General features: G+C 38.6%; 1 protein-coding gene and 1 non-coding gene across 2 annotated transcripts in view; both read right to left on the minus strand.

Moving 5' to 3' along the window:
- Window positions 1-13859, minus strand: part of C1H1orf87 (chromosome 1 C1orf87 homolog) — a 128287-nt gene that overhangs the window by 12517 nt on the left and 101911 nt on the right.
- On the minus strand, window positions 6625-6731 carry LOC136141212 (U6 spliceosomal RNA). Its single transcript, XR_010657715.1, has one exon. It is a non-coding gene; the product is annotated as a U6 spliceosomal RNA (small nuclear RNA).

A 13859-nucleotide genomic window follows, 5' to 3' on the forward strand; every position in this document is an offset into this window, starting at 1 on the left:
ATCTATGTAAGGATGTTTATATAAATAAATTCACATATTGGATCAAAAAGCCTTTTGTTAGACTTTTAACATTGCACCTACAACTCATTATGAATCTTCTCCCACAATTTCTTGATGGAGAAGGCAATGTGATTTCATAATCTTCTCTGAAGTCCCAGCACCCAGCATTAGAATAAATACTCATTGCATGTTGGTTGACTAAATGGATGATCATGTGCCCTAATCTGAGGTTTGGAAAATACAGTCACTGAATATATAGTTCTGTGTCTCCCATTCCTTTTCAGGCCCTATGGGAGGAAGGATTTCTCTCTTTATCCTTCTATACCTAAGCCAGATGCTATAGATGAACTTTGGTGTCAGATCTGATGCTATAATCTGGCTGCTTCCCTTTACCAGCTGCAAGCTTTCAGATCCTAATTTTGTCAGTCGTGAAAAGGGAATGATAATAGCCTTCTGCAATAATATTGTGGAGATTAAAAACATTACCTAATAAAATGCTTAACATAGAGAAGATGCCCAATACGAGGTAGTATTATTTGTTATTGTGCTATTTTATGTGATCTTAAGCAATCTAGTTTCTCCAGAAAAGAGGACTTTACATTAATTATGATGTGCCAGGCATTTTTGTGGGCACTGTTCACATGCATTATCCCTTTTAGTATAAGATCTAGAACCTAGAGTTGGTCCTGGTCCAGTTTCTCTACTGTCTGCACTTCTAAAAGTTCTATTAGAAGAAGATGCATGTTCGTCTCCCTGGTCTCTTTTAAGCTTCCCTTTCTCCCTCCTAATGCCTATAAGCATATTTTAAAAGGTAATGGTTTGCACATGTGAAAATTGAGAAACCTGAGGCAGAGGTGATTTTTTTTCTTTCTAACACAGCAGGAAGGATAAATAATAACCATCTGTCCAGACTGCCAGTTGAAGATTTGTGCTGGAGGAAATAGGCCAAGCTGGATTCTAGAGATTTCCAGGTATTGGAAGGACCAGGTTTCACAGGGCTTCCAGTGAATTCTGAGTTACACAGCCAGCCACACCATCTCTCCCCCACCCCAACTAATGACTTGAAATCAACGGTCTTCAGCACTGGCTGCTAAAATGCTCCCACCTGGGGAGCTTTAAAAATTACCAATGCCTAGGTGTCACACAGACCAATTATATCAGAATCTCTAGGGGTGAGAACCCTTTCGGAATTCTAAAAAATTCCCAGGTTATACTAAAGTAAAGCCATAATAGATAACAACTGACTTAAAAGAATGAAATAATGCCATTTGCAGCAACATGGATGGACCCAGAGATTATCATACTAAGTGAAGTAAGTCAGGTAGAGAAAGACAAATATAATATGATATCATTATATGTGGAATCTAAAAAAATGATACAAATGAATTTCTTTATAAAACAGAAATAGACTCACAGACATAGAAAACAAACTTATGGTTACCAAAGGGGAAAGGGGCAATGGGAAAGGGAGGAATAAATTGGTAATTTGGGATTAACAGATATACACTACTATATATAAAATAGATAAACAAGGATCTACTGTATAGCACAGGGAACTATATTCAATGTCTTGTAACAACCTATAGTGTAAAGGAATCTGAAAAACATTATATATATATATATATATGAATAACTGAATCACTTTGCTGTATACCTGAAACATTGTAAATCAACTATACTTTCTAAGAAAGAAAGAAAGAAAGAAAGAAAGAAAGGAAGGAAGGAATGAAGAAAGAAAGAAAGAAAGAAAGATAGAATATGGCCTCATTGGACCTACTGGATGAAGCTTTTGTGAGAAGAAAACATATATATCTTGAATATCTATATATGTCAGACATTTCCCACATGTTTTCTTACTTAATCTGAAGAATAACTCTGTGACGTAGAAATATCTCCATTTGACAGGTGAGGAGACTGAGCAATGAAAGTTTCAGTTATCTGCTTGAGATGACAGAGGTAGGGTTAGGTTGGGATTCTAACCCATTCACTCACTCAATAAACATTTGTTAAATGCTTATTATGATACAACAATGAACAAGGCAGAATCTTCTCATGGAGTGTACATTCCAGTGGTGAGGGCAAACAAGTAGGTATGAAAAATAATGTCAAGTAGTTATAAGTGCTAGAAACACAACTAAAGCCAATGATGTGGGTAGAAAGTAATTGCAGTTGCTATTTTAGATAGAGAATTCACCAAAGGCCTCTATGAAGTGACATTTAAATACAGTCCTGAGTGGAGAAACAAGGGAGAAAGCCATGCAAATGTCTGGGGAAAGATCATTCCAGGAAGAAGCTATCACCAGGGCAAAGGCCTCAAGGAAGGGAGTATTTGGTGCATTCAAGCAATAACAGAGAAGAGCCTAGCTGACATGGGATGAAAAGAGAAGAGAAGTGGGTTAGATATTTGCAGAACTAAAGGGCCTTATGGGCCATGCATGTGACCCTTCATTATGCCCTTCTAGTGATATCTTGCTGGCCACCCCTCCCTCATCCCAGTGCTGTGGTTTGGTGGGAATAATCCTTAGTTCCAACTCCAATCTTGGTTTCTGATTCGTTGAAGACTATTTTGGTATCCCAATCACAGTCTTGGTTCAAAGACGGACATGAAACTCAGTCTGAGTCTCTGACATGAGAGGAGATATCTGTTACAGTTTCTTAGCTAGTAAAGTTCTCTCCTTGGCAGGACCTCCCAAAAGAGAGTGCTGTGAATATATGATGAACATAGCTGCCAGAGCTATTTTGCTATTATAGGAGTGCCCAGAGCAGCTGGGACACCAACATTTAGAGGCTGAAGATGATGCCAACACCAGGTAAAGCAAGCAGAGAGCCAGAAAGGAGCAGATCCTTGATCTGACACTTGAATGGCTAGATCAAACCATGTCTATAGCTCTTGCTGCTGCAAGACTTTTAAGTTACATAAACGAAATCTCATTATTGTCTAAACAAACTGAGTTGGCTTTTCTGTCCCTTCAGTATAAGTAGTTCTAACTAGGAATTACTATGGATTTTTTTTCCTTAATAAAAGGGAGGTTAAGCTCTTAGCCATTTTTCTGTGCTATCTTGAGTGATGGGCCGTCAGAAAATGTTTGAGGGGATCAATGAACCTCTGAGGCTACCATCATTCCCTCCTAATTTTCCCCCATCAGTAGTCATGCTATAGCCCTACTCCATGCTTCCTGCTCTCCTTCTTTCTTTCCCTCACTTCACAGGCTCCACTGTGAAGAGATTCAAAGTTGGGGTCGTATTTCATTTTTGTAAAATACTACTTTAGATCTTAGAACAAACCATGTTTGGAGGAGTCTAAGCTCTTTTGTGTTTGTCTTCATGGGAATTTGTATCATTTCTTGGATCTGTGGCTTGAGATATTTTTATCACTTTTGGAAGGTTTTCAGTCATAATTTCTTCAGATATTGCTTCATCTATACTCTCTTCCTCCTCTCCTTCTGCAACATAATTACACATATGTTGGATAGTGTCACCATTTCCTATATGTCTCTTATACATTCTTTTGTGTATATCCCATCATCTTTTCTCATTTATGCTTCAATCTGGTTATTTCCTATTGAATGATATTCCAGTTCACTAATTCTCTCTTCAGCTATCTTCTATTAAACCCATTTGTTGAGTTTTTAAATTTAATTTTTGTATTTTTTAGTTCTAGATATTCCATTTGATTCCTTTTATAGATTCAAATTAATGGTTGAAAATTCTTCATCTTATTCATTTCCTTAAACATATTAATTACAGTTATTTGAAAATCCATGTCCTGTTTTGTATCATTCATGACCATTTCTAACTGAACATTTTGTATGGATAATTCAAGAGATTTTATGAGATGTTAATGTCTTCCACAGAGGGTTTTTTTCTTCTTTCTGTTGGTTGTTCAATTTGAATTTCAAACAATACCTTTCAAAGAAATATTGTTTTGTATTTTTAAAAGTTTTTATTGGAGTATAGTTGATTTTAAATGTTGTGTTAGTTTCAGGTGTACAGCAAAGTGAATCAGTTATACATATACAGATATATCCACTCTTATTTTTTAGATTCTTTTCCCATATAGGCCACTGTAGAGTATTGAGTAGACTTCCCTATACTATACAGCAGGTTCTTATTAGTTATCTATTTTATATATAGTAGTATGTATATGTCAATCCCAATCTCCCAATTTATCCTTCACCTCACTTATCCCCTGATGACTATAAGTTTGTTTTCTTTCTTTCTTTCTTCTTTTTTTGGCTGCCTTGGGTCTTCATTGCTGCACATGGGCTTTCTCTAGTTGGGGTGAGTGGGGGCTACTCTTCATTGTGGTGTGTGAGTTTCTCATTGTGATGGCTTCCCTTGTTGTGGAGCACAGGGCTCTAGGTGCACAGGCTTCAGTACTTGCAGCACATGGGCTCAGTAGTTGTGGCATGTGGGCTCTAGGGCATGCAGGCTTCAGTAGTTGTGATGCACAGGCTCAGTAGTTGTGGCTCACAGGCTCTAGAGCACAGGATCAGTAGTTGAGGCACATGGGCTTAGTTGCTCTGCAGCATGTGGGATCTTCCTGGACCAGGGATTGAACCCATGTTCCCTCCATTGGCAGGTGGATTCTTAACCACTGTGCCACCAGGGAAGTCCCCATAAGTTTGTTTTCCACATTTATGACTCTACTTCTGTTTTGTAAATAAATTCATTTGTACCCCTTTTTTAGATCCCACATATAAGCAGTATCATATGATATTTGTCCTTCTATGTCTGACTTACTTCACTCAGTATGACAATCTCTAGGTCCAACCATGTTGCTGAAAATGACATTATTTTGCTCTTTTTTATGGCTGAGTAATATTTCATTGTGTATATGTACCACATCTTCTTTATCCATTCCTCTGTTGATAGACATTTAGGTTGCTTCCATGTCCTGGCTATTGTAAATAGTGTTGCAATGAACATTGGGGTGCATGTATCTTTTTAAAAATGTATTTATTTATTTATTTTTGGCTGCATTTGTCTTCATTGCTGCATGCAGGCTTGCTCTAGTTGCAGTGAGAGGGGGCTACTCTTTGTTGCGGTGTGTGGGTTTCTCATTGTGGTGTCTTCTCTTGTCGTGGAGCATGGGCTCTAGGTGTGCGGGCTTCAATAGTTGTGGCACGTGGGCTCAGTAGTTGTGGCTCGTGGGCTTAGTTGCTCCGTGAAATGTGGGATTTTCCTGGACCAGGGCCCAAACCTGTGTCCCCTGCACTGGCAGGCAGATTCTTAACCACTGTGCACCAGGGAACTCCCACATGTATCCTTTTGAATTATGGTTTTCTGGGGGTATATCCAGTAGTGGGATTGCTGGGCCATATGTTAATTCTCTTTTTAGTTTTTTAAGGAACCTCCATACTGTTCTCCATAATGGCTGCATCAATTTACATTCCCACCAACACTGTAAGAGCATTCCCTTTTCTCCACACCCACTCCAGCATTTATTTTTTGTAGATTTTTTGATGATGGCCATTCTGACTGGTGTGAGATGATACCTCACTGTAATTTTGATTTGCATTTCTCTAATAATTAGTGACATTGAGCATCTTTTCATGTGCTTTTTGGTCACCCATACATCTTCTTTGGAGAAGTGTCAATATAGATGTTCTGCTCATTTTTTGATTGTTATTTGATTTATTTATTCTGATATTGAGCTGCATGAGCTGTTTGTATATTTTGGACCTGGATCCCTTGTTGGTTGCTTTGTTTGCAAATTATTTTCTCCCATTCTGAGGGTTGTCTTTTCATGCTGTTTATGGTTTCCTTGCTGTGCAAAAGCTTTTAAGTTTACTTAAATCCTATTTGTTTATTTTTGTTTTTATTTTCATGACTCTAGGAGATGGGTCAAAAAACATCTTGTGATTTATGTCAAAGAGTGTTCTGCCTTTGTTTTCCTCCAAAAGTTTTATACTGTCTGGCCTTATATTTAGGTCTTTAATTAATTTTGAGTTTATTTTATTTATTTATTTATTTACTTTAACATCTTTATTGGAGTATAATTGCTTTAGAATGGTGTGTTAGTTTCTGCTTTATAACAAAGTGAATCAGTTATACATATACATATATCCCAATATCTCTTCCCTCTTACATCTCCCTCCCTCCCACTGTCTCTATCCCACCCCTCTAGGTGGTCACAAAGCACTGAGCCAATCTCCCTGTGCTATGCAGCTGCTTCCCACCAGCTATCTATTTTACATTTGGTAGTGTACATATGTCCATGCCACTCTCTCACTTTGTCCCAGCTTACCCTTCCCCCTCCCCGTGTCCTCAAGTCAATTCTCTAGTAGGTCTGCGTCTTTATTCCCATCTTGCACCCAGGTTCTTCATGACCATTTTTTTTTTTTTTAGATTCCATATATATATGTTAGCATACAGTATTTTTTTTCTCCTTCTGACTTGCTTCACTCTGTATGACAGACTCTATGTCCATCCACCTCACTGCAAATAACTCAATTTCATTTCTTTTTATGGCTGAGTAATATTCCATTGTATATATGTGGCACATCTTCTTTATCCATTCACCTGTCAATGGACACTTAAGTTGCTTCCATGTCCTGGCTATTGTAAATAGACCTGCAATGAACATTGTGATACATGACTCTTTTTTTTTTTTTTTTTTCAAAAAATATGGAACGCTTCACGAATTTGCATGTCATCCTTGCGCAGGGGCCATGCTAATCTTCTCTGTATCGTTCCAATTTTAGTATATGTGCTGCCGAAGCGAGCACCATGACTCTTTTTGAAATATGGTTTTCTCAGGGTATATGCCCAGTAGTGGGATTGCTGGGTCATATGGTAGTTCTATTTTTAGTTTTTTAAGGAACCTCCATACAGTTCTCCATAGTGGCTGTATCAATTTACATTCCCAACAACAATGCAAGAGGGTTCCCTTTTCTCCACACCCTCTCCAGCATTTAATTTTTGTACATTTTTTGATGCTGTCCATTCTGAGTGGTGTGAGATGATATCTCATTGTGGTTTTGATTTGCATTTCTCTAATGATTAGTGATGTTGAGCATCCTATCATGTGTTTGTTGGCAATCTGTATATCTTCTTTGGAGAAGTGTCTATTTAGGTATTCTGCCCATTTCTGGATTGGGTTGTTTGTTTATTTGATATTGAGCTGCATGAGCTGCTTGTAAATTTTGGAGATTAATCCTTTGTCAGTTGCTTCATTTGCAAATATATTCTCCCATTCTGAGGGTTGTCTTTGGTCTTGTTTAGGGTTTCCTTTGCTGAGCAAAAGCTTTGAAGTTTCATTAGGTCCCATTTTTTAATTTTTGTTTTTATTTCCATTTCTCTAGGAGGTGGGTCAAAAAGGATCTTGCCATGATTTAGATCATCATAGAGTGTTCTGCCTATGTTTTCCTCTAAGAGTTTGATAGTGTCTGGCCTTACATTTACGTCTTTAATCCATTTTGAGTTTATTTTTGTGTATGGTGTTAGGAAGTGTTCTAATTTCATTCTTATACATGTAGCTGTCCAGTTTTCCCAGCACCCTTTATTGAAGAGGCTGTCTTTTCTCCACTGTATATTCTTGTCTCCTTTATCAAAGATAAGGTGACCATATGTACATGGGTTTATGACTGGGCTTTCTATCCTGTTCCATTGACCTATATTTCTGTTTGTGTGCCAGTACCATACTGTCTTGATTACTTTGGCTTTGTAGTATAGTCTGAAGTCAGGGAGCCTGATTCCTCCTGCTCCATTTTTCGTTCTCAAATTGCTTTGGCTATTCGGGGTCTTTTGTGTTTCCATACAAATTGTGAAAAATATTTTTCTAGTTCTGTGAAAAACCCCATTGGTAGTTTGATAGGGATTACACTGAATCTGTAGATTGCTTTGGGTAGTATAGTCATTTTCACAATGTTGATTCTTCCAGTCCAAGAACATGGTATATCTCTCCATCTGTTTGTATCATCTTTAATTTCTTTCATCAGTGGCTTATAGTTTTCTGCATACCGGTCTTTTTTCTCCTTAGGTAGGTTTATTCCTAGGTATTTTATTCTTCTTTGTTGCAGTGGTAAATGGGAGTTTCTTAATTTCACTTTCAGATTTTTCATCATTAGTTTAAAAAATTCCAGAGATTTCTGTGCATTAATTTTGTATCCTGCTACTTTACCAAATTCATTGATTAGCTCTAGTACTTTTTTGGTAGCATCCTTAGGATGTTCTATGTATAGTATGATGTCATCTGCTAACAGTGACAGCTTTATTTCTTCTTTTCTGATTTTGATTCTTTTTATTTCTTTTTCTTCTCTGATTGCTGTGGCTAAAACTTCCAAAACTATGTTGAATAATAGTGGTGAGAGTGGGCAACCTTGTCTTGTTCTTGTTCTTAGTGGAATTGGTTACAGTTTTTCACCATTGAGGACGATGTTGGCTGTGGGTTTGTCACATATGGCCTTTAATATGTTGAGGAAAGTTCCCTCTATGCCTACTTTCTGGAGGGTTTTTTATCATAAATGGGTGTTGAATTTTGTCAAAGGCTTTCCCTACATCTACTGAGATGATCATATGGGTTTTCTCCTTCAATTTGTTAATATGGTGTATCACATTGATTGATTTGCGTATATTGAAGAATCCTTGCATTCCTGGGTTAAACCCCATTTGATCATGTTGTATGATCCTTTTAATGTGCTGTTGGATTCCGTTTGCTAGTATTTTGTTGAGGATTTTTGCATCTATGTTCATCAGTGATATTGGCCTGTAGTTTTCTTTCTTTGTGACATCTTTGTCTGGTTTTGGTATCAGGGTGATGGTGGCCTTTTAGAACGAGTTTGGGAGTGTTCCTCCCTCTGCTACATTTTGGAAGAGTTTGAGAAGAATAGGTGTTAGCTCTTCTCTAAATGTTTGATAGAATTCGCCTGTGAAACTATCTGGTCCTGAGTTTTTGTTTGTTGGAAGATTTTTAATCACAGTTTCAATTTCAGTACCTGTGATTGGTCTATTCATATTTTCTGTTTCTTCCTGGTTCAGTCTCGGAAGGTTGTGCATTTCTAAGAATTTGTCCATTTCTTCCAGGTTGTCCATTTTATTGGCATATAGTTGCTTGTAGTAATCTCTTATGATCCTTTGTATTTCTGCAGTGACAGTTGTTACTTCTCCTTTTTCATTTCTAATTCTATTGATTTGAGTCTTTTCCCTTTATTTCTTGATGAGTCTGGCTAATGGTTTGTCAATATTTTTTATCTTCTCAAAGAACCAGCTTTTAGGTTTCTTGATCTTTGCTATTGTTTCCTCCATTTCTGTTTCATTTATTTCTGATCTGATCTTTATTTCTTTCCTTCTGGTAACTTTGGGGTTTTTTTTGTTCTTTCTCTAATTGATTTAGGTGTAAGGTTATGTTGTTTATTTTGTATGTTTCTTGTTTCTTAAGGTAGGATTTTATTGCTATAAACTTCCCTCTTAGAACTGCTTTTGCTGCTTCCCATAGGTTTTAGGTCATCATGTGTTCATTGTTATCTGTTTCTATGTAATTTTTGCTTTCCTCTTTGATTTCTTCAGTGATGTCTGGGTTATTAAGTAGTGTGTTGTTTAGCCTCCATGTGTTTGTACTTTTTAGAGACCTTTTCCTGTAATTGATATCTAGTCTCATAGCATTGTGGTCAGAGAAGATACTTGATACAATTTCAATTTTCTTATATTTATCAAGGCTTGATTTGTGACCCAAGATATGATCTATGCTGGAGAATGTTCCATGAGCACTTGAGAAGAAAGTTGTTGTTTTTGCATGGAATGTTGTTTTTTGTATGGAATGTCCTATAAATATCAGTTAAGTCATTCTTGTTTAATGTATTATTTAAAGCTTGTTTTTCCTTATTTATTGTCATTTTGGATGATCTGTCCATTGGTGAAAGTGGGGTGTTAAGGTCCCCTACTATGATTGTGTTTCTGTCAATTTCCCCTTTTATGGCTGTTAGTATTTGCCTTATGTATTGTGGTGCTCCTATGTTGGGTGCATAAATATTTACAATTTTATATCTTCTTCTTGGATTGATCCCTTGATCATTATTGTCTCTTGTAATAGTCTTTGTTTTAAAGTCTATTTTGTCTGCTATGAGAATTGATACTCTAGCTTTCTTTTGATTTCCATTTGCATGGAATATGTTTTTCCATCCCCTCACTTGCAGCCTGTTTGTGTCCCTAGGTCTGAAGTGGGTCTCTTGTAGACAGCATATATATGGGTCTTGTTATTGTATCCATTCAGCCAGTCTGTGTATTTTGGTTGGAGCATTTAATCCATTTATAATTAAGCTAATTATCGATATATATGTTCCCATTACCATTTTCTTAATTGTTTTGGGTTTGTTATTGTAGGTCTTTTCCTTGTCTTGTGTTTCTTGCCTAGAAAAGTTCCTTTAGCATTTGTTGTAAAGCTGGTTTGGTGGTGCTGAATTCTCTTAGCTTTTGCTTGTCTGTAAAGGTATTAATTTCTCCATCAAATCTGAATGGGATCCTTGCTGTGTAGGGTAATGTTGGTTGTAGGTTTTTCCCTTTCATCACTTCAAATATGTCCTGTCACTCCTTTCTGGCTTGCAGACTTTCTGCTGAAAGATCAGCTGTTAACCTTATGGGGATTCCCTTGTATGTTATTTGTTGTTTTTCCCTTGCTGCTTTTAATATTTTTTCTTTGTATTTAATTTTTGATAGTTTGATTAATATGTGTCTTGGCGTGTTTCTCCTTGGATTTATCCTGTATGGGACTCTCTGTTTTTCCTGGACTTGATTAACTATTTCCTCTCCCATATTAGGGAAGTTTTCAACTATAATCTCTTCAAATATTTTCTCAGCCCCTTTCTTTTTCTCTTTTCCTTCTGGGACCCCTATAATTCGAATGCTGGTGCGTTTAATGTTGTCCCAGATGTTTTTGAGACTGTCCTCAATTCTTTTCATTCTTTTTTCTTATTCTTCTCTGCAGTAGTTATTTCCACCATTTTATCTTCCAGGTCACTTATCCGTTCTTCTGTCTCAGTTATTCTGCTATTGATCCCTTCTAGAGAATTTTTAATTTCATTTATTGTGTTGTTCATCATTGTTTATTTACTCTTTAGTTCTTCTAGGTCCTTGTTAAGCATCTCTTGTATTTTTTGCATACTATTTCTAAGATTTTGGATCATCTTTACTATCATTATTCTGAATTCTTTTTCAGGTAGACTGCCTATTTCCTCTTCATTTATTAGGTCTGGTGGGATTTTACCTTGCTCCTTCATCTGCTGTGTGTTTCTCTGTCTCCTCCTTTTGCTTAACTTACTGTGTTTGAGGTCTCCTTTTCACAGGCTGCAGGTTCATAGTTCCTGTTGTTTCTGGTGTCTATCCTCAGTGGCTAAGGTTGGTTCATTGGGTTGTGTAGGTTTCCTGGTGGAGGGGACTAGTGCCTGTGTTCTGGTGGGTGAGGCTGGATCTTCTCTTTCTTGTGGGAGGGTCCACGTCTGGTGATGTGTTTCAGGTTATCTGTGACCTTATTATGATTTTAGACAGCCTCTCTGTTGTTGAGTGAGGTTGTGTTCCTGTCTTGCTAGTTGTTTGGCATAGGGTGTCCTGCACTGTAGCTTGTTGTTTCTTGAGTGGAGCTGGGTCTTGGCATTGAGATGGAGATCTCTGGGAAATATTCGCCGTTTGATATTACAAGGAGCTGGGAGATCTCTAATGGACCAATGTCCTGAACTTGGCTCTCCCACCTCAGAGGCACAGCCCTGACCCCTGGCCGGAGCACCAAGAGCCTGTCATCCACACAGCTCAGAATAAAAGGGAGTAAAAAAGAAAGAAAGAAAGGAAAAGATAAAATAAAATAAAGTTTTAAAAATAAATAATTAATTATTTAAAAAATTAAAAGTAATAAAAAAAAGAAAGAAAGAAAGAAGAGAGCAACCAAACCAAAAAACAAATCCACCAATGATAACATGCACTAAAAACTATACTAAAGAAAAAAAGAAAAGGGGAAAAAAAAAAAGGACAGACAGAACCCTAGGATAAATGGTAAAAGCAAAGCTATACAGATAAAATCACACAGAGAAGCATACACATGCACACTCAAAAAAAGAGAAAAAGGGGAAAAAAATATATTGTTGCTCCCAAAGTCCACCTCCTCAATTTGGGATGATTCGCTATCTATTCAGGTATTCCACAGATACAAGGTACATGAAGTTGATTGTGGAGAGTTAAGCTGCTGCTCCTGAGGCTGCTGGGAGAGATTTCCCTTTCTCTTCTTTCTTTGCACAGCTCCCAGGGTTCAGCTTTGGATTTGGCCCTGCCTCTGCATGTAGGTCATCTGAGGGTGTCTGTTCTTCGCTCAGAGAGGACAGGTTTAAAGGAGCAGCTGATTCGGGGGCTCTGGCGCACTCAGGCCGGGGGGAGGGAGGGGTATGGATGCCTGGTGAGCCTGCAGCGGCAGAAGCTGGCATGGCATTGCAACAACTTGAGGCATGCCGTGCATTCTCCCGGGGAAGTTGTCCCTGGATCATGGGACGCTGACGGTGGCGGGCTGCACAGGCTCCTGGGAGGGGAAGTGTGGATAGTGACCTGTGCTTGCACATAGGCTTCTTGGTGGCCGCAGCAACAGCCTTAGCGTCTCATGCCCATCTCTGGGGTCCGCGCTGTTAGCCACAGCTCGCGCCCGTCTCTGGAGCTCCTTTAAGTGGCACTCTTAATCACCTCTCCTCGTGCACCAGAAAACAAAGAGGCAAGAAAAAGTGTCTTGCCTCTTCGGCAGTTCCAGAATTTTTCCCGGACTCCCTCCCGGCTAGCTGTGGCGAATTAGCCCCCTTCAGCCTGTGTTCACACAGCCAACCCCAGTCCTCTCCCGGGATCCTACTGAAGCTGGAGCCTCAGCTTCCAGCCCCCACCTGTCTTGGCAGGTGAGCAGACAAGCCTCACAGTCTGGTAGCTGCTGGTCGGTACTGATCCTCTGTGCGGGAATCTCTCTGCTTTGTCCTCTGCATCCCTGTTGCTGTGCTCTGCTCCGTGGCTCAGAAGCTTCCCCCTCCACCACCCGCAGTCTTTGCCCGTGAAGGGGCTTCCTAGTGTGTGGAAACCTTTCCTCCTTCACAGCTTCCTCTCACTGGTGCAGGTCCCATCCCATCCCTATTCTTTTGGCTCTGTTTTTTTCTTTTTTCTTTTGCCCTACCCAGGTACATGGGGAGTTTCTTCCCTTTTGGGAGGTCTGAGGTCTTCTGCCAGTGTTCAGTAGGTGTTCTGTAGGGGTTGTTCCACATGTAGATGTATTTCTGATGTATTTGTGGGGAGGAATGTGATCTCCACAACTTACTCTTCTGCCATCTTGAAGCTCCTCTTGAGTTTATTTTTGTGTATAGTGTTAGGGAGTGTTCTAATTTTATTCTTTTACATGTAGCTGTCCAGTTTTCCCAGCAACACTTATTGAAGAGACTGTCTTTCCTCCATTGTATATTCTTGCCTCCTTTGTCACAGATTAGGTGACCAAAGCTGCATAGGTTTATCTCTGGGTTTTGTGTCCTGTTCCATTGATATGTATTTCTGTTTTTGTGCCAGTACCATACTGTTCTGATAACTGTAGCTTTGTAGTATAGCCTGAAGTCAGGGAGCTTGATTCCTCCAGCTCCATTTTTCTTTGTTAAGATTGCTTTGGCTATTCAAGATTTTTCATTCCATATAAGTTGTAAAAGTTTTTGTTCTAATTCTGTGAAAAATGCCATTGATAATTTGATAGGGATTGCATTGAATCTGTAGATTGCTTTGGGTAGTAGAGTCATTTTCACAATGTTGATTCTTCCAATCCGAGAATATGGTATATCTTTCCATCTGTTTGTGTTGTCTTTGATTTCTTTCATCAGTATCTTATCAAAACTTACCTGATAGTTTTCTGAGTACAGGTGTTT

This window comes from Phocoena phocoena, chromosome 1 (assembly GCF_963924675.1).
Source record: "Phocoena phocoena chromosome 1, mPhoPho1.1, whole genome shotgun sequence".
NCBI lineage: Eukaryota > Metazoa > Chordata > Mammalia > Artiodactyla > Phocoenidae > Phocoena > Phocoena phocoena.